The sequence below is a fragment of the Tasmannia lanceolata genome, unplaced genomic scaffold (assembly GCF_043159265.1).
Source record: "Tasmannia lanceolata isolate RefF3 unplaced genomic scaffold, GAP_Taslan_0.1 ptg000018l, whole genome shotgun sequence".
In the NCBI taxonomy this organism is placed as follows: Eukaryota; Viridiplantae; Streptophyta; class Magnoliopsida; order Canellales; family Winteraceae; genus Tasmannia; species Tasmannia lanceolata.
In genome coordinates, this window is record NW_027518695.1 from 21,142,187 (window position 1) to 21,148,186 (window position 6,000).

Below are 6,000 nucleotides of genomic sequence, written 5' to 3' on the forward strand. Positions count from 1 at the left end.
AAGAAAGAAGAAAGAAATTTTATTGGTGCTAAAAAAGGCGAGGATTTGGCAGTTTCTTCAAAGGCAAAGTGGTTGAACTTAATACTGAGAATACCCCTAATGAAACTCGCAAATCTCACTGAAAAAGGTGATGTGCTAGAGGATAAGTGTGGAATTAAAGCTAAAGGGAGGAAGAAATTGTTAACGATTCATGCTTTTTTGGACACTTGCGCTAGGGTATTTATTGCCCAAAATGAATGCCGAGAATACCCCAAAGGAAAATCAGAAATGTCAATGAAAAACGTATTAGGGGTTTAAACCAATGATTTCTCCCAATTTAGGGATTTCAACCAATAATGTCTGTGAACTTATAAGTTTAAACCATTGATTTATAAAAATGTAGGTCTTTATCAACAGATTTACAAAATACTTGGGGTTTAAACCAATAATTTGCTATCAATTGTTGGTCTAAACCATTAATTGTTTAACAATTAGGGGTTTTCTCAACAGATTTTAGGTTTTAAAGCAGATATTTCACCTAAAGTATTGGTTTAAACCATTAATAGTTCAAAACTTAGTGGTTTAAATCAATAACTTCTCACAAACTGTAGGTTTAAACCATTGATTTTGTAGCAATTACGAATTTTTCAACTGATTTTCTAAACATTTGTGGTTTAAACCATGCAGATTATGGGTTTAAAAAATAATTTCTGAGAAATTATTGATTTAAACCATTGATATTTGAAAAATTAGGGGTTTTCTCAACTGAGTTCTAAAATATTAGGGGTTTAAACCAATGATATCTCACACATTATTGGTTTAAACAATTGATTGTTCAAACGTTAGGGGTGTAAACCAATAATCTGTGAGAAATTATTGATTTAAACCATTGATATTTGAAAAATTAAGGGTTTTCTCAACTGAGTTCTAAAATATTAGGGGTTTAAACCAATGACATCTCACACATTATTGGTTTAAACAATTGATTTTTCAAACTTTAGTGGTTTAAATCAATAACCTGTGAGAAATTATTTGTATAAACCATTGATCTTTAACAAATTATTGCTTCAAACCATTTATTTCTCAAACTGTAGGTGTTTAAACTAATAATGGGTTAGAAACTATAAGTTTTAAACCATTGATTTTTTAAAAATCAGAGGTTTTCTTAAGTGGTTTCAGAAATAGTAGGGGTTTAAACCAATGATTTCTCCCAATTTAAGGGTTTCAACCAATAATGTCTGTGAACTTATAAGTTTAAACCATTTATTTGTGAAAATGTAGGTCTTTATCAACAGATTTACAAAATACTTGGGGTTTAAACCAATAATTTGTTATCAATTTTGGTCTAAACCATTAATTGTTTAACAATTAGGGGTTTTCTCAACATATTTTAGGTTTTAAAGCAGATATTTCACCCAAAGTATTGGTTTAAACCATTAATAGTTCAAAACTTAGTGATTTAAATCAATAACTTCTCACAAACTGTAGGTTTAAACCATTAATTTTGCAGTAATTAGGAATTTTTCAATTGATTTTCTAAACATTTGTTGTTTAAACCATGCAGATTATGGGTTTAAAAAATAATTTCTGAAAAACTATTGGTTTAAACCATTGATCTTTGAAAAATTACAACTAATTTTCGATATATTAAAGGTTTTAAAAAACGATTTCTCACAAATATTGATTTAAACCATTTTTTTCAAAACTTAGTGATTTAAACTATTAATGTTTCAGAAATTATTGATTTAAACCATTGATCTTTGAAAAATTATTTGTATAAACCATTGATCTTTAAAAAGATTAGGAGTTTTGTTAACTGATTTGTTATATATTACGTTTTGAACCCAATGAATTCTCAAATATTATTGCTTCAAACTATTTATTTCTCAAACTTTAGGGGTTTTCTAGACTTTATGGGAACAATAACTGAAAAAACTGAAGAAGAAAGTCACAGTGAGAGGGGTACCACCTCTTTTGTGCCGGTAACGGGGAGAGAGAGGACCGGCGAGAGAGGTAGAGAGAGTGCCAGAGAAGACCGCCGGAGAGAGAGAGAGAGAGAGAGAGAGAGAGAGAGAGAGAGAGAGAGAGAGATGGGTGTATACTGTAAAGTGGTTTAGGGTTCTCAAATTTCAAAATAGAACAGCTGAAGGTAATCATAGCCTGTAATTTGATTTGATAGGGGAGAGAGAGAGAGAGAGAGAGAGAGAGAGAGAGAGAGAGAGAGGGAGAGGGAGAGAGAGAGAGAGAGAAAAACGTACCGTAAGAGTATTCTCCTCAAAATAACTCTACATTAGTCATTTACAACTCTCCCCCCTTGACAGGTCATTGTCATATCAAAGCTCTTTTTTTGTCATTTTCTCTAATTTTATTCTTCGTTATCTTGGTAAAGAAAAAATAGTATACCCTACTCACTTGGGGCGATTTTATACCTGAGAATAACAAGCCTATTCAAGGATAAAATAAGTCCCGACTTGTTGTCCATGGACAATGAGCCGTGAATAGCCTCTGTCCACCTAATTGGACCTTTTTTTATTTTTTATAAGATGACAAAATAGGAATGATCCTGTGAAGTCCTTGGGTCTTCCTCATGGTTAGCAAAACATCGTTTTAAACTGCGCATTTTGTATGTTTGTTGTTTAATGCTCCATTTAGAACTTTTTTTTATGGTTTTTTTATAACTTTTTATAATTAAGAAAACTTCATTTTTAAGAAAACATTTAAAACACGCGGACTAAATGTGTTTTTTGACCAACTTTCAAAATTTAAACCTTGACATATTATGTAAATGACAAAATTTTAAGGGAAATGTTATCAGCACTACTATATTTTGATGAGGGCACTCCTCACTTTATTAAAAGTACGGTATGCCCGCACCATAAAATGATCCAAACCGTCCATTAGATGGGCCACAACCTAAATAGGTTGTGCCCCAAAAATTATTTTCGTAGGTTGATCCTAACCCTCTGATCTATAGTCAAATACATGGAAACTAAGAAAATATTTGGCTTCTAAAATATATTTCTTTCAATCCATCGAAACCCTAAAAAAACGAAAATCAACAAAATGAAACCCTTTGCAAACTATGGATAAACTAGAAATCAAGTGAAACCTTTTGAAACCATAACACAGGAACTAATTATAGTTTTATACAATTTCAATAATGGTTCCAAGTATTTCATATCCAACACCCCAAGAAGAAAACCCAAAAAATGAAACCCTACATTAAATGGTTTAAAAAATACCTTGGGAGAGTTGAAGTAGTGGTTTTGGCAAGAGGAGCTACACTTTCCGGTGACAAGCTAAACTTTCCGACGCGTATGCAAGCTTTCCGACAAGAATAGTATCCGTCAGCGAGGTAAAAGGGAGAGAACGAGTGAAAAAACGAGTGAAAATGGAGAAAACGACTGAAAATGGGTAAAACGAGGGTGAAAGGGTAAAACGAGAGGTTAAAGTGGATGTAAGGGTATTTTAGTAATCTTCCTTTCCCAACCGTACCTAACAGACCTTTTCTGATGAATTTGAAAACTCCACCCTTCATTTACAATTTCACAAAAGCTATTCATTTTTTTTAATAATTTACCCTTTTTTTATAACTTTTTATAATTAAGAAAACTTCATTTTTAAGAAAACATTTAAAACACGCGGACTAAATGTGTTTTTTTGACCAACTTTCAAAATTTAAACCCTTGACATATTATGTAAATGACAAAATTTTAAGGGAAATGTTATCAGCACTACTGTATTTTGATGAGGGCACTCCTCACTTTATTAAAAGTACGGTATGCCCGCACCATAAAATGATCCAAACCGTCCATTAGATGGGCCACAACCTAAATAGGTTGTGCCCCAAATATTATTTTCGTAGGTTGATCCTAACCCTCTGATCTATAGTCAAATACATGGAAACTAAGAAAATATTTGGCTTCTAAAATATATTTCTTTCAATCCATCGAAACCCTAAAAAAACGAAAATCAACAAAATGAAACCCTTTGCAAACTATGGATAAACTAGAAATCAAGTGAAACCTTTTGAAACCCTAACACAGGAACTAATTATAGCTTTATACAATTTCAATAATGGTTCCAAGTATTTCATATCCAACACCCCAAGAAGAAAACCCAAAAAATGAAACCCTACATTAAATTGTTTAAAAAATACCTTGGGAGAGTTGAAGTAGTGGTTTTGGCAAGAGGAGCTACACTTTCCGGCGACAAGCTAAACTTTCCGACGCGTATGCAAGCTTTCCGGCAAGAATAGTATCCGTCAACGAGGTAAAAGGGAGAGAACGACTGAAAAAACGAGTGAAAAATGGAGAAAACGACTGAAAATGTGTAAAACGAGGGTGAAAGGGTAAAACGAGAGGTTAAAGTGGATGTAAGGGTATTTTAGTAATCTTCCTTTCCCAACCGTACCTAACAGCCCTTTTCTGATGAATTTGAAAACTCCACCCTTCATTCACAATTTCACAAAAGCTTTTCATTTTTTTAATAATTTACCCTTTTTTATAACTTTTTATAATTAATAAAACTTCATTTTTAAGAAAACATTTAAAACACGCGGAGTAAATGTGTTTTTTGACCAACTTTCAAAATTTAAACCCTTGACATATTATGTAAATGACAAAATTTTAAGGGAAATTTTGATGAGGGCACTCCTCACTTTATTAAAAGTAAGGTATGCCTGCACCATAAAATGATCCAAACCGTCCATTAGATGGAATAGGTTGTGCCCCAAAAATTATTTTCGTAGGTTGATCCTAACCCTCTGATCTATAGAGGGTTAGGATCAACCCTCTACAATTCAGATCGGAGGGTTAAGATCAACCTATGGAAATGATTTTTGGGGCACAACCTATTTAGGCTGTGGCCCATCTAATGGATGGTTTGGATCATTTTATGGTGCAGGCCATACCGTACTTTTAATAAAGTGAGGAGTGCCCTCATCAAAATACAGTAGTGCTGATAACATTTCCCAATTTTAATTTTTAATTGTATTAAACGTAATTTTTCATGTTTTCATGTATTTGATCTCTTTTCTCTCTGTTTTTTTAACCAATACCGTATTAACCTCGATTTTTTTCCTCTTGTTTTTTTTTTTTTTTTTTTTTTTTTTGCTGTTTTGCTAAGTATGATCCTACCTTGAAAAATCTCAACATAAATTGGTGGGCTCAAAATCATTCAAGTAAGGCAATCCCGTCCATTAGATCAAGAGCCTATAATCCCACATTTGATGGCAGAAGACTCATTGATGAATCAACAGTCCATATTTAATGGCAGAAGACTCCATTCGGTGGATGGTTAGGATTGAAGACCCCATTCAGTGGATGGTTAGGATTGTTTGGTTAGATCGTTATTTACAAAGTGGACAATCCAAGAGGGCTCCACCAAGTGGATGTTTGAGGGACAAGGGAAATAACATATTTTCCCCTTTTGTCACTTGGGACAGCCCCCTCTAGTGTATTTATGACTACTCTCTTATACTAGAGGGGGCTGTCACAAACAAAAAAAGAGGGCGAATAAGAGTCCAAGACAAAGCAGGGATTGATCCAAAGAGGTCCCACGTGATCATGCTATGCCATGTGAGAGAGAGGGAGAGGGTGTGAATATAAAAAAGGTGCCTTCTTTTAGAAAATGTAATATGTGTGGCCATAGAAACCACTATCTTTCAAAAATTACGGTACGGCCCACACCATAGGATGATCCAAACCGTCCATTTGTTGGGCCACAACGGTAAATAGGCTGTGCCCAAAAAATTGTTTCCATAGGATGATCCTAACCCTCCGATCTATAGAAGTTTTCCATATGTGCAAAATCTATGGATTGGAGGGTTAGGATCATCCTGTAGTAATGATTTTTGGGGCACAACCTATTTACGTCGTCGTCCAACAAATGGACGGTTTGGATCATCCTATAGTGTGGGTCGTACAGTACTTTTTGAAAAATACTGGTTCATACGACCACACACCATATAAAATCTCGGCGGTGTGAATATAAAAAAAGGGGCCTTCTCTTAAACAACAT